The following is a 16,270-nucleotide window of genomic DNA, read 5'->3' as shown; positions in this document are numbered from 1 at the left end:
CGAGCCAGGGAACTGGGAGGAATTATCATGTTTTATTGGATATTTCTATTTGTCTGCCCTAGTCTGCACATGTCTGTTGTCATCCCATCCATTGTGATCTCTGCATGAGTGATTATTTGGACGGTAACTAAGGTTGCCCCAAATGGCACCCTATGGGCCTTGGTCAAAAGTAGTGCACTATGTATGGAATAGGATGCCTTTTAGGAGGCAGCCACTGACATTCTCCCCAATGATGATGCCCATGTGCAGTAGTTCATCTTCATTGTCTTACCATTACGATTCAGTTACCCTGGATGGCAATGGAGATGGAGATTCAAAGTGGGCCGTGATGGTGAGCCATGGAGAGCCTGTGAAAACACACAGCACCCTCTCTGTCCTTATAAGCATGTTTTCTAAGGCGGCAGCAGCGTTCCATTTTAGCAGCCTGTGTCCTGATGATAATCCCAGGTTCACACTGATCCAGGACATTCTCCGAACATGAAGTAACCAGAGTGTGCATGGATGGGATGAGGAGAGGGAGAGGAGTGGGTATGGTGTCAGCCATATTGAATGTGCCCATGAGGGCACTGTGAAGCGCTATGCCCACATTCTTATCTTGGTACATTCAGATTACCATGGTCTGAAGGGCTTTGTCTGTTATTGTAGTTCTATTTCTATGATGTCACCCTCACAGTCAGAGCCTCCAAATAAATGGATGTTACTTCATGAGATTGTCCTATCTGGAGGCAGAGGGCTTAGATCAAACCACTGCGGCATGCATGACACAGATGCTTGTATCGAGGTTGGTGGGGGGGATCATGTCTGAGTAAAGGGGATTCAGGACAGGACAGATAATCAAGGATCAGTTCAGCTGCCTGCCATGCAGAGTGAAAACACAGCTAGGTGAGGAGAGGACAGAGAGAGCCACGTCATGTGTCATTGATAGAAACACACAGGGACGCACGCACACACACGCACGCACGCACGCACGCACGCACGCAGGCACGCACGCACGCATACACACACACAGGGGCGTTCGGCCCTGGATTGAGCCTCCCTGCACCTGCTGCTCCTCCGAAAAAACCTCTGTTGCAGCATTGGGATCGTTTCACAAGCGTTCCCCAGGCGTGGGTCAGACGTTTTTACAGGCACTGAGCTCCGGTCGTTTTCATGATGAAATCAACCCTGGAGAAATCCCTCGGCAGGCCTAACTAATTTGAGCGTGATTGTGGCATTTAGTGCGCATTCCTTCTAAGGCGCGCCTCTTGTAGGTTGGACCAAAGTGTTTAAATAAATTGAACCTAAGATGAAAAGAAACTGGGGTCTGTGGCTGGCAGGACCTCAATTTATGTATTTCCTCCGTTTCCTCTCAGTGCATGACTGCTGCCTGTGTGACTGTCTGTCAGTTTAGACACATCATGAAATCTATCCCAACCCCCCAAAAAAGTGTTCTGAGAATTATCAGAGAAATCTGGGAAAACAAAGACAGCTACAACTGAGACGAGTTCCCACCTAATACGTTCTTCATTCTCATCATGGTTTTTCTGAAGGGATAACAACAACAACACTCCTGCACCGAGGGGTCAAACCCCCTGACCCCAGGAGATTTAATCATAAGAGTTCCAACACCTTATTCTCATCAGTTGTTGCCAGGCAATGTGTGCGGCAGCCCCATGCAGGCGTTCTGGAGGGAGCGGAGGGATCTGAGTCTGTAAAGAACCATGGGTTTGTATTCATCTGCATGGGGGTCATGGAGATTCCTTCACTTTGATTAAGCTTTTTTTTTTCTTTCTTAACAGGTGGCCTGTGCTTTCTGCCCCAACCTTTGTGTCACAGTAACCACTCTGCTCTACAGAGACAGGAGTCAGGGAGCAGGGAGGGAATAGCTCTTCAGTTTGTGTGCATGTGTGAGAGGGAGAGGGAGAGAGCGAGAGAGAGAGAGAGAGAGAGTCTGTGTGTCTGCGTGCATGTACTGTATGTGTATTCTTGTGTTTTGGATGGCAGTTTCTCTACTACCGTTGTTAAAAGGTAAACATTGTGTCTTGTGATAGTTTATTTGCACCTGTTCACTAATTACAGCAGGTCTTTTATGAAGCCACACGTCATTTTATTCCCACTCTTAAAAGGTTGGAGTGAGGGTGACAAGGGACACGTGGAGACACTTACATTCTGGCAGTTCACCTTCAATGACAAGATAAATAGTTTAATCCAGACTGATGGACTGGTAGAATGTTTCAGTAGAACATTTGGGCACTGCTTCTGACCAGCATAGATGTTTTATATCCTCCCTAAGTTAGGCGATACTCTGTGCTTGAAAGTCAAACTGTAGGTCAAGCTGTGGGTCCAGTTGGTGCAGTAAAGATAGCATTATTTTACAACTGAACATTTGGTGAGAAACTGGGATTAGATCATGCTAGATGGCCAGTAGGCATTGTTCCGATGAAGTCACAATATCATTCTTCAGGATAAGATGTCATGCAGATTTAAACAGTGTACAAGTATCTAAGACCCTCGTGCTCATGTTGTTTCATACACTACTTATTCCCAAACAACTCTTTCTTTGTTTGCACACTAATTTAAAGGATGCATACAGCTAAATACAAAGCCTATACTCTTTACACAGTGATATAGGATAGTCTGAGATGGTTCTTCTACTCGCTATCAAACCAAGATGGGAGTGCTTGAAGTAAATTCAACACAAGGCAGATGTAGGGAGCTTTATTTTTGTAGTGAACAATTTCCTTTCAATCTAGGGGCTTCTATTGGAAAGTTCTTGAATTAAAACACTTGTGAAAGCACAATTTACCTTTTGGTTTCTGTTGAGGCAGAACTACTTCGGGTGCACTGCGATGAAGTAAAAAATAACCTTTATAACGCAAATTAATTCAGACTTTTTCCATTCTATAAAAATAGCCCCTTGCCCCCTCCAAACATGGCTGGTGTAAGGCACATCTGTTCTTCTGAAGTTAGTGGTGGGCAACGCACCCCTCTGAATGAAGACTGTTGAACTCTAACAGATTCAGACAGACATAACCACTCTGATCAAACCTGATTATCCTCAACACAATTTTCTTTAATCAAAAAGTCTACATTTAAATCCTGAGTGTGGAACATCTCTTTAGGAAGCCAACCAGTGATTATCAACAAATTCCAATGGAAGCATTAGCCTATGTCGTCCAAACACTGAGCTTTGGTGAATGCTTGGCATGTTCAATTAGATTCCTCTCCTTTAAAGTTAGTCCACTATAGCTACTTATTTAAAAAACACATCTAATACCTGCTTACTCACAGCAGTGAGATAAAACTTCAATGGGTTTTATTCCAGCCAAGTTAGTCATATCTAACAAAGAAATGGAATTCTGCCATCGCCACTGAGAGGCACCACTAAAACTAACTGGTGTTGATTAGACTACAAACATCCATTTAACGTTGTTTAAAAAACCCAGTCACATAAAAAAGACTCAGGACCCATAAAACAGTATGATTCAGGTGTGCGTTTAGTTTAAAGCCAAAGCTTTTCCCTGCTAATGACCACTGGAGTGGTCTCGTTGGTTGGTGTGGACCCATCTATAACAGTAAGCCAGTCTGGGCCAGAGCAGAGCTGATCGTCACAAAATAAATAGCACATGTGTTTAGCGTGTGTTTAGCACATGAAGCCTGTAAAACATACATGATTCTGCGTTGGAGCTGACTGAGAGCGTGGGGCGACTCTTGGCTGTTTATAGCGAGTGATAATGGCCCCTGTATAAAACCAACCTTGGTCTAATTGTGCCTATGGTTTTGTGACACTGTTTTAGCAGCCTGCAGTTCTATTGGACTAGAAGGCTGTAGCTGAGTAGCCCCCATAAATCTCAGAAAAATGAGGTAGCGATGGCTAGTACTGTGACACCCGAGTGTGACCAGCGTCAGGTCAATGGCAAGAAAAAAAGCCTCTATAGTCCTCACCGGATTCATACTAACAATGATTGAGACTGAGGGGAACTGATTTTTAAAAAACGGTTTCCATCTCAGTCTCCATCAAAAATCCCCCTTCCTTTTGCACCCTAGCCAGTTGGCCCTGAGCATGTCTGTCCTGTCCACATTTTAGACACGCTCCGCCATTAGAGCTTATTGGGTTTCCTTTGTTTTCATTGTTCTAATTAGAGGTAGGACAAGACGGAGCAGAAGCACGCTATCCTGTGGATCCTACATTCATCCATCCCAGCAATACAGGCTCTCTCTCTGGTTTTCTAAACCCTAGCCTGGTCCCCAATCTGTTTGTGCTGTCTTGCCAACCCCTATGCTCCTACAGATGTAGGATCTTAACTTGATCACCCTGTTGCAGGATAACATTTCTGCAATGCATGAAATGTAAAACTTGTAGTGTATTTGAGGTTTAAAAAGGGCTTCTGAAGTTTGTGATTTCCACTTTGAAATTTCAGACTTGATTTTCCCTTATGAAAAATGTATCAACCCCTACACAAATATCGATGAATTATAATAACTTACAACAGTGTTTCTTATCCTCGGGGTGATGATGCCAAAATAGTACATAATGCTAAAAGGTGCCTCAGTTTTGGATCTTTGCTATTTTTCACGTGTGCGTGCTGGTTCCCTTCTTTCTAATAATTCCTATTTTTGATACCTACACACCTGGAGCTGACACTATTTTTGATACCTACACACCTGGAGCTGACACTATTTGTTAAAAAGGACCTTTAAAGAGCACAGACGGCCTCTCATCATTTCATTAATTATAATCCACATAATAATTCACATTTCCTGCGGCTGCAGGATTATTTTCCTGCTGTAGAAAACTGGCTCAAATTAAGATCCTACATCTGTATGGTCATAATGACCATAGGAGTTGGCAAGGCAGCATAAGTAGATCTGGCACCAGGCTGCTAGGCCAAACCCTTAACTGGCCCTGGTCGCAAACAGCCATGAGACACCGGCAACATACATCCAGGGTTGTAGTTGGAGTGGGTTGTGAAGGGAAGGCTAATGCAGGGTGGTAGTTGGAGTGGGTTGTGAAGGAAAGGCTAATGCAGGGTTGTAGTTGGAGTGGGTTGTGAAGGGAAGGCTAATGCAGGGTGGTAGTTGGAGTGGGCTGTGAAGGAAAGGCTAATGCAGTGTTGTAGTTGGAGTGGATTGTGAAGGGAAGGCTAATGCAGGGTGGTAGTTGGAGTGGGTTGTGAAGGAAAGGCTAATGCAGTGTTGTAGTTGGAGTGGATTGTGAAGGGAAGGCTAATGCAGTTTTGTAGTTGGAGTGGATTGTGAAGGGAAGGCTAATGCAGGGTTGTAGTTGGAGTGGGTTGTGAAGGGAAGGCTAATGCAGGGTGGTAGTTGGAGTGGATTGTGAAGGGAAGGCTAATGCAGGGTTGTAGTTGGAGTGGGTTGTGAAGGGAAGGCTAATGCAGGGTTGTAGTTGGAGTGGGTTGTGAAGGGAAGGCTAATGCAGTTTTGTAGTTGGAGTGGATTGTGAAGGGAAGGCTAATGCAGGGTGGTAGTTGGAGTGGGTTGTGAAGGAAAGGCTAATGCAGGGTTGTAGTTGGAGTGGGTTGTGAAGGGAAGGCTAATGCAGGGTTGTAGTTGGAGTGGGTTGTGAAGGAAAGGCTAATGCAGGGTTGTAGTTGGAGTGGGTTGTGAAGGGAAGGCTAATGCAGGGTTGTAGTTGGAGTGGGTTGTGAAGGAAAGGCTAATGCAGTGTTGTAGTTGGAGTGGGTTGTGAAGGAAAGGCTAATGCAGGGTTGTAGTTGGAGTGGGTTGTGAAGGGAAGGCTAATGCAGGGTTGTAGTTGGAGTGGGTTGTGAAGGGAAGGCTAATGCAGGGTTGTAGTTGGAGTGGGTTGTGAAGGGAAGGCAGTATATATCCAAAGTGCTGAGGGATCCCACTCTGATATTTTGTAAGCAGATTTATTACATTTGGATCCTATGTTTTCTGACATAGACATTCTTCACATCCTTGCCTTGCCTTTAATAGCTGCAGTTGGATTGCTGTAGTTATAGACAACCATTTCACATCAACAAGGTCTACTCCCTTGGCTTTGTTACTCACCTGGTATACAGTTTTTATTTTATTTTATTATTTTTTTCCTTTATTTAACTAGGCAAGTCAGTTAAGAACAAATTCTTATTTTCAATGACGGCCTAGGAACAGTGGGTTAAATGCCTGTTCAGGGGCAGAACGACAGATTTGTACCTTGTCAGCTCGGGGGTTTGAACTTGCAACCTTCCGGTTACTAGTCCAACGCTCTAACCACTAGGCTACATGCCGCCAAAAGTTTTAAGAATGACACAAATATATATTTTCACTTTGCATATACTCCAGAATGTTATGAAGAGTGATCAGATGAATTGCAATTAATTGCAAAGTCCCTCTTTGCCATGCAAATGAACTGAATCCCCCCCAAAAACATGTCCACTGTATTTCAGCCCTGCCACAAAAGGACCAGCTGACATCATGTCAGTGATTCTCTCGTTAACACAGGTGTGAGTGTTGACGAGGACAAGGCTGGAGATCACTCTGTCATGCTGATTGAGTTTGAATAACAGACTGGAAGCTTCAAAAGGAGGGTGGTGCTTGGAATCATTGTTCTTCCTCTGCCAACCATGGTTACCTGCAAGGAAACGTGCCGTCATCATCGCTTTGCGCAAAAAGGGCTTCACAGGCAAGGATATTGCTACCAGTAAGATTGCACCTAAATCAACTATTTATCAGATCATCAAGAACTTCAAGGAGAGCGGTTCAATTGTTGTGAAGAAGGCTTCATGGTGCCCTAGGAAGTCCAGCAAGCGCCAGGACCGTCTCCTAAAGTTGATTCAGCTGTGGGATCGGGGCACCACCAGTACCGAGCTTGCTAAGGAATGGCAGCAGGCAGGTGTGAGTGCATCTGCACACACAGTGAGGCGAAGACTTTTGGAGGATGGCCTGGTGTCAAGAAGGGCAGCAAAGAAGCTACTTCTCTCCAGGAAAAACATCAGGGACAGACTGATATTCTGGGGTAAGGTAATTTTCTCTGATGAATCCCCTTTCCGATTCTTCGGGGCATCCGGAAAAAAAACTTGTCCGGAGAAGACAAGGTGAGCGCTACCATCAGTCCTGTGTCATACCAACAGTAAAGCATCCTGAGACCATTCATGTGTGGGGTTGCTTCTCAGCCTAGGGAGTGGGCTCACTCACAATTTTGTGAGAACACAGCCATGAATAAAGAATGGTACCAACACATCCTCCGAGAGCAACTTCTCCCAACTATTCAGGAACAGTTTGGTGACGAACAATGCCTTTTCCAGCATGATGGAGCACCTTGCCATAAGGCTCGGGGAACAAAACATTGATATTTTGGGTCCATGGCCAGGACACTCCCCAGACCTTAATCTTGACCTTGTGGTCAATCCTCAAGAGGCGGGTGGACAAACAAAAACCCACAAATTCTGACAAACTCCAAGCATTGATTATGCAAGAATGGGCTGCCATCAGTCAGGATGTGGCCCAGAAGTTAATTGACAGCATGCCAAGGCAGACTGCAGAGGTCATGAAAAGAAGGGTCAAGACTGCAAATATTGACTCATTGCATCAATAAAGGCCTTTGACACTTATGAAATGCTTGTAATTATACTTTAGTAAGCTGTAGTAACATCTGACAAAAAATATCTGAAGACACTGAAGCAGCAAACTTTGTGGAAATTAATATTTGTGTCATTTTCAAAACTTTTGGCCACGACTGTACAATCCTACTGATACTCTTAGCACAGCTGCAATTTTACACTTAACCACAAATCTCTTGTACACTTCCGGGACTTCCAAACACAAAATGTAGTAGGCATACATACACCCTCACCCACTCTAAACGGAATACAATGCAATGTTATTTGACAGTGGAAAAAATTTAATTGGGGTTTTGGACTGAACAGAAAGGCCACCAGGGAGGAAGCACTTCAGATGGTTAAAACACCTTTGAAGGAGAGAGAGTGAGGGAGAGGGAGAGAGAGTGAGGGAGAGGGAGTGAGGGAGAGGGAGAGAGAGTGAGGGAGAGGGAGAGAGAGTGAGGGAGAGGGAGAGAGAGGGAGGGAGAGGGAGAGAGAGTAAGGGAGAGGGAGAGAGAGTGAGGGAGAGGGAGAGGGAGAGAGAGTGAGGGAGAGGGAGAGAGAGTGAGGGAGAGAGAGTGAGGGAGAGGGAGAGAGAGGGGAGAGGGAGAGGGAGAGAGAGGGGAGAGGGGAGGGAGAGAGAGCGGGAGAAAGATACCTTTTACTAACAAGCCAGAAATCAGCCACCTCCATAATAGATGAGTAGTATTTCTCTTGTTCCTGGAACTTTACTGGATTTTCTAATCACCAACAAGTGGCAAACAGACAGAGAAAGAGGAACCAAAGGACTCAGCAGCAAAATGGCAGAAAACACAAATGTGGCAACACTCTACCATCATGGTAAACATTCTCCATGATTGCACGTGTGTGTGTGTTTGTGCGTGTGTTTGTGTGAGTGGTGTGTGTGTGTGTTTGTGGTGTGTGTGTTTAGGGATTCTGTCTACAGGGCATTTCCTCTGTGGCTTGGGCGAGCCCTCTGAACTGTGCTATGATCGGAAACACTGCGACCCCCAAAACACAGATCACTCTCCCCACACACGCTGTGGCGGCTGGAAACGCTCACACGCCACTATAACATTACAGACAGGCATAACACTGTTTGTGATAACATATCATAAGATAACATTGCATAACATAACATAGGCCTAACATAACCCAGGGGGTAACTACTGACATCAAACCAGTGGGGAAACAAACAAACCCCAAAAGTAGATCTATCTTGACAATTGAGCACATTATACCAGTTTGCACTTCACACATGAGATGCTTCACAGTTCAGTTTTGCAACCTTGCAGTAGTAGTTTCTCCATAGCCAACAACAGCTCCCTCCCTCCCAGGGTCTCTGGTCACTGTAGTTTAACTACTGTAGTGTTCTGTCAACAAATGATAGGTCGTTTTCCCCTCTCCACCTATCAGCCTAACACTGGAACAATAAGTGCTAAGCCCAGCCTGTACAAGCCTTCCAATCCTGACAGAGTGATACTTTGCTGTGTAACTATTTATCACTTTACGAAAACAAATTGTTGAAGTAGGCTACTAGGCTTTCCAAAGGATTCTTGCGGAAAGCGTATTGGTTGACTCATGTGTTTGTTATTAGAGTTAAGTCAAAGTTATTACAGTATAATCATTTTACAAGTCAGGACAGAATAGCTGTTTCACTCTACTGACTCAAGTCTGATGTCTAACTGAGGGAGTTTATGGTCTCTGCATCGCAGGTTATTCATCTTGTTTGAGTTTTTACATCGTTACTCCTACACACAGAAAGGGTTTACAGATTGGTATTTTAAAACACACTAACTGTTTTGTTTATAAGTGCGATCCAGCCAATGTATCATCATTGGATTCACTTTATACTGTCAAACAACTGGATGTACACTAGACAACTTGTAGCAGTTGAATAAACTTCATTCTGTGTGACATTCTCACCAAGCTCTCTGTAATGGAGAAGAGAGGACCCATGACTGAGCTGCCTGCCTTCCACCCCACAGGCTATAGAATAAAACCACAGCAACAAAACACCCACAATATCCTTAAAGTAAGATCAACTTAAGTAGGTAAAAATAGATACAAGGGAAATACTGTGTCTTTATACCAATATACTATCAATGAAGTCATAAATTACTAATAGGTTGGACAATTAAAAGCACTGAATCAAATGTTCATTGCTTAAAAAAATCCCAGCCAGGTGATGAGAAGGAAATGTTCTTCATTTTGTGTTAGATCCCCAGAAAGCCTTCACAGATCTCACTAACACCCCAGATAAAAGCTGGGCCGGCCATGAAGACTTATTTTCACATTCTAACATCAATAATGTAGTCATCTTCCAACTATTTAAACTGGGACATTTTAATGTAGGTAGTTATAGGGTAGATTTACAGTTGTATAGTGAAGTGTTGCATGAGAACGGAAAAACACAGACTCACTGAACCCCTCACTGTCTCCCTCTCCTCCTCAAACTGACCAGCGGTCTCCCCTCGCTCTCTCTTAATCCCCTTCTCTGTCAGTTCCTTCTTTATTTATCTACTCACCCCCCCTCTCTTTCTCTCTCTCTCTATCTCTCTCTCTCTCTCTCTCTCTCTCTCTCTCTCTCTCTCTCTCTCTCTCTCTCTCGCCCTCACTCCCCCCCTCTCGCTCTCTCGCCCTCACTCTCTCTCTCTGTCTCTCTCTCTCTCACTCTCACTCTCCCCCCTCTCTCTCTCTCTCTCTCACTCGCTTTCTCTTTCTCTCTCTCTCTCTCGCTTGCTCTCTCTCTTTCTCTCTCACCCTCACTCTCTCTCTCTTTCTCTCTCTCTCTCCCCCCCCTCTCTCTCTCTCTCTCTCTCTCTCTCTCTCTCTCTCTCTCTCTCTCTCGCCCTCACTCTCTCTCTCTCACTCTCTCTTGCCCGCTCTTTCTCTCTCTTTACATCTCTCTCTCCACTCTTTTTACTGCAGAACCAAACTACTTCAAGAAGGAATATTAGCCCATCCATCCACCTTTCCCAAGGAAACCCATCTGCCCCTTTAGAAAGCCCTCATAAGCAGCTTCACCCTAGCTGACTGACACATCTCTGCTTTGGAAAAACCAGGGAACATAAATAAGTCTGAGGCCGTTTTTGTAATGACACGACCGCTCACTGTTTATATCAGCAACAGAGTAAACAAATACACAATCTATTTCACTGGGAACGGGTGCTCCCCTAACAAAACACCACAAACTACATCTGCACACACACACACACACGCACGCACACACGCACGCACACACGCACACACACACATATGCTGTCTTTGAAACCCAACCCGATAAACATTATGTATAAGGGAGTGGAGGACGTGTGTGCGTTCGGGCACGCTCGTGTGTGTGTGTGTTTGCGTGTGGGTGCGCTCGTGTGTGTATGTGTGTGTGTGTGTAGTGGAATACCCCTGGGGTGCAATGGGAAGCTCTCCACACAGGGACCCATAAACACCTCAGCATGTGAGGAGTGTCGCGAGCAGCCAAGCCCAGCAGACTCTGTTTACTCACCAGCAGCATAGGCCAGGGACCCTCCCCCCCGTGTGTCTGTCTGTGTCTGTCTGCCTCACGGCTGTTGCAGGGATTTTACTCACACACTTTAAGAGCTTTCTCTGAAAGCAAATAAACACACACCACAATCCCGCAGAGCATTTATTCAACACACTCATGCGCGTGCGTACACAGACATACACCCACACACGCACGCACACACACACACACACATACACACGTTGCAGTGCCACAAGGACAACTACAGTGTCTGAGTGACAAATGAGTGGTGTTGTAAATGCAGCAAAAAGAGGAAGAATGAATGAGAGTAAAAGAAAGTGAGACATTTAAAGAGAGGTGTGATAAAGAGAGAGAAAGAGGGAGAGAGACTTGTTGTTGATGACGATGAGCGTAGAGATGATATCATTCTAGTGATTCTATTTATTATGTGATGATGATGATTAGGCTGATTATCATCATGACAACAATTTTTGACCATAAAGTCATAGACATCCATGTTGACATCACTGTTGACGGTGACAATGGCTCTGTTATAAGTTGATGACGACTGACTGAGACTCCAGACAGATCTCGACAGTGAAAAGCCTCTTCTCTTCTTTTCCCTTCAGACAGGACAGGGGCTGCACGCTGCAGCTAACAGGCAGGTTATGTTCTCCATGGTGATTGAACATAGTGTACATTTCTCCTCACTGGAGAGGGAGGTGAGGTCAGGCAGACCTGGCTTCAAATAGTATTCGCAATCTTTCAAATACTCTTGAGTGTTTACTCTAGCCTGCCTGGAGTGCTAGGTGGGAGGGGTTTGCCCTTTTGAGACTTTTCTATTGGTTACTTGCAACAGGCAAGCTCAATCAAGCACAGATTAAACACAGAATTTAGAAATGATTTCAAATAGTATTTGAACTCAGGTCTGAGGCTGGGCTGTTGCTCTGTGGTTTAGCTCTGCGGCCGATAAGAACGGAGCGAGCGACGGAACAGTGACATCGATTGTGTACTTAAAGCCTGTGGGTTGAGTGAGGAGTCATGCAGGTATGCAAACAGCCGTCAAAACTATGAAAACAAACAACTTTTGGATGTGGTTTGGTTTTATCTCCCTCTCCTGGAGCTCTTTGACTTGACAACCTGAGTGCTTCTCTAAAGACATCAGATGCGTTACTTTGTTTTAATCCTACAGTTCTGTTCTGGATAGCCTCCTCTCTCTGCTTTACTGCTCACCACACTCAGTCTATACTAACATCTCAGACCAAACAACACAGAGAAATACATGTCAGTCTAGAGAAGAATGTTGTATATTATTATACATGTTCTCTGTGTATTAGTTTATGTATTTTATAACTGTCAATTGTAATTGACAGTGATTCCTGCCTCAGTTGAGTTTAAAACCAGTTTGAATATATCTGCAGAGGGAGATGGACCCCTGTGGTTGTGTTAAGAAGACATCTACTTGACTATTGTACTGTACGCTCCCCATGTACACATTCCACAGAGAGACAGCAATCTCTGAGTACCTTATCTGTCCAACCACTTAACCTAGGGGATGAGAGAACAGTCGCTGGGTCTGTCTCTGTGTAAATCTTCAAGAGATAAACCTCAACTGCTTCCCTTTGTGTGAAGACGAGACACCTCACCATGGGGGAGATAGAGATGAGAGATTCCCTTTCAACACAAAACAGAAACAAACAGACAGATGGCTTCCAGTTCCACGATCCTGCTACGTGCTCTCTGGGTTTCGCCATGAGGGATTCCTCTAAACTTTGAGTCAACCATTGATTGACTCTTTGGGGTTTAGGGGCAGGGTAAGTGTAAAGCCCTATGTGATAACTGCTGATGAAAAAAAGGCCTTTGATTTTGAATTTGATTGACTGAACTGTGCTTCAGTTCAGACCAGAGATAGGCAGGAACCTGAGCATTAAAATAACCTCTGCTAAATCAGTGGTGATGCGTCACGTGGGGCAGGTGGGACCAAGCCTTCCAATATCCAGGAGATTTGCATGCAATTCTGTTATTTCATGTCACAACAATGTAGCACATCAGTTAGCAAAAATGTTATTTTATTTAAACAATTGCTTGATAAAAAATAAGCATATGTGGTCGCTTTCCCATTGTATTGTTGTTTTGGTAAATTTTTATTGAGTAAGGCAGCTCCAAAATGCAGTTGTTTTAGCTTCACTCTGCTTTCTGTGGTGGAGGGGCAGACAGAGAAAGCACAGAGCGCATGCGTTGTTGATCTTCTCTGGCTGCACGTGATTGGCTCAGGGTGCTGTCACTCATGGGGACACTATGTCACCCCAGCATCTGTTTGGAGAGCTAGCCAGCAAAAGCCCCTATTCTGTGCTCCATTGATTTACAGTAGAAGAGACTGCCCAAGAAGGCTCATTGTCATTGGCCACAGATAAATCAACGTCTTATGCTTTGATTGGACTGATGTGTCAACTTTATAGCTAGCTAGTTGTTTACCACACGCTGTTTCTATGTCTTCAAACTAGGTGGCTAGCTTAGCTATCTCCTAGCAAATAATTGTCAAACTTTGCATTATGAAGGAAATGTAGCTGTCACGTTCTGACCTCTATTTCCTTTGTTTTGTATGTAGTTTGTATGGTCAGGGCGTGAGTTGGGTGGGCAGTCTATGTTTGTTTTTCTATGTTTTGGGGCATTTCTATGTTTTCGGCCTAGTATGGTTCTCAATCAGAGGCAGGTGTCATTGGTTTTCTCTGATTGAGAATCATACTTAGGTAGGCTGGTTTCACTGTGTGTTTGTGGGTGATTGTTCCTGTCTCTGTGTTTGTTGTCACAGGATAGGCTGTATAGGTTTTCACTTTCCGTTTGTTGTTTTGTAGATTTGAGTTATTTCATGTATCGTTTAGTTTTCCATTAAAGAACATGAGTAACCACCACGCTGCTTTTTGGTCCGCTTCTCCTCCTACAGACGAACGTCGTTACAGTAGCGATAAAATGTCTCGCTGCTCATTAGCCACCTACACTTTAAAATATGGCCAACCATTAAAATAAAGCAAGCTGTGAAAGAAGATTCAAGTCAAATAGTTGGTGGTGGATCATGGAGCAGTGGCTAGCATCTGTTTGGAGGTAGGCTAACTATAATGTCTTATAGGCTATATGTCTTATTTTTGATGTTTAATGGCAGACAGTAATACCCATGGAACCACATGTAGAAGAAGGTTTAGTTATAAATATATTTGATGGAATTGTAACTGTGCAATAGATGAAGCAAAGGTATGATGTTATAAACATTTCATATTGTTAACCATGTCCTTCGTAACAGGCAGGCCAACACACGAAGTCTCACAATATTGCAGACTGATTCCGAGCTAGTTTTCTCTATAAAAGTATGCTAGACTACCCCTGGTCTTCTGTACAATAACAGCTAAAGTTATGGGAAGTAGCCATAAACTGATCGATACCCAAATGTTATAACGTCAAAACTCATTTATCGGATTGGCTATTAGTGCATTTAATGTGTAGCCAGTGTAGTCTACTGGTTTCGATGCATATGAGCTTTGATGATTAAGTTTCCTCCACCAATACTTCCATTTTATAATCGCCATTGTGTTCAATGTAATCATCTGAACCTGATGGCTGCTGCCCGCCGCCCCTCCAGACAGCTCTAGGAAAGTTACTGTAAGTCAAGGGAGCGGGAGGGCAGAAGTATGTTTTCAATTATATCAGCCTCTTACTCATTGTCCTCATTCATCAAAATGCATCTGTAGAACAGGTCTGTTACCTGTGTTTATAACTGTTACCTGTGTCTATAACTGTTACCTGTGTTTATAACTGTTACCTGTGTCTATCTATAACTGTTACCTGTGTTTATAACTGTTACCTGTGTTTATAACTGTTACCTGTGCTTATAACTGTTACCTGTGTTTATAACTGTTACCTGTGTTTATAACTGTTACCTGTGTTTATAACTGTTACCTGTGTTTATAACTGTTACCTGTGTTTATAACTGTTACCTGTGTCTATAACTGTTACCTGTGTTTATAACTGTTACCTGTGTCTATAACTGTTACCTGTGTTTATAACTGTTACCTGTGTTTATAACTGGCAGTGGAGAGAAACTGGACGGACGGCACCAAACATCGCTACTCTCCTAAGCTGTTTAGGGGAGGAGGGCAACGAGCGTTTTGGGATAAAGACAGAGGTTTGATGGGGGTGTCATAATCCGCTTCATTCCTTTAGTGGTGCGTGAGTGGCCCCCTGAACCACCCCCCTGTCCACCATGTCCCGCCAAACAGTCCACAGCTGCGTGAGCCACGTACCCCTAGACTGGGACGCTTCACTGGGGTCAGACTCTGGATGTGTCAGTAATGGAACCCTATTCCCTTTATAGAGCACTACGTTTTACCAGGGCCCTGCACTATATAGAGATTAGGGTGCTATTTGGGACACATGCTCTGTCTGGACTCTCACCATGTTCACAGCAGTGGAACAGCCAGGGGATTTCTATGGATAAGCAACACTGTTGTACAATGCCTCAAATAGTGTACCTGTGGAAGGGTATTGCGATGCAAAAATGCAGAAGTTGTTGAACATCATGTTGATGTACAGTGCCTTCAGAAACTATTCATACCGCTTGACTTATTCGTCATTGTGTTGTGTTACAGCCTGAATTCAAAACGGATTCAATATTTTGTTTTCTCATCCATCTACACACAATATCCCATAACGACAAATTGAAACATGTTTTTAGAAATTTTAGAAAATTTATTGAAAATGAAATATAGAAATTCCACACCTGGATTGTGCAACATTTGGCCATGATTTTTTTTTTTATTCTTCAAGTTCTCTCAAAGTTGTTGTTGATCTTTGCTAGACAACCATTTTCAGGTCTTGCCATAGATTTCCAAGTAGATTTAAGTCAAAGCTGTAACTCGGCCACTCAGGAACATTCAATGTCTCCTTGGTAAGCAACTCCAGTGTAGATTTGCCCTTGTGTTTTAGGTTATTGTCCTGCTGAAAGGTGAATTCATCTCCCAGTGTCTGAACCAGATTTCCCTCTAGAATTTTGGCTGTGCTTAGCTCCATTCTGTTTATGTTTTATCTTCAAAAACTCTCCAGTCCTTATCGATTACAAGTGTACCCATAACATGATGCAGCCACCACTATGCTTGAAAATATGAAGAATGGTACTCAGTAATGTGTTTTATTGGATTTGGCCCAAACTTAACACTTTGTATTCGGGACAGTATTACTTTAGTGCCTTGTTTGC

This window comes from Oncorhynchus mykiss, chromosome 2, assembly GCF_057628025.1.
Source record: "Oncorhynchus mykiss isolate SJ-2025 chromosome 2, ASM5762802v1, whole genome shotgun sequence".
In the NCBI taxonomy this organism is placed as follows: domain Eukaryota; kingdom Metazoa; phylum Chordata; class Actinopteri; order Salmoniformes; family Salmonidae; genus Oncorhynchus; species Oncorhynchus mykiss.
The sequence above is the reverse complement of the archived record's forward strand: the minus strand, read 5'-3'. Positions refer to the sequence as shown.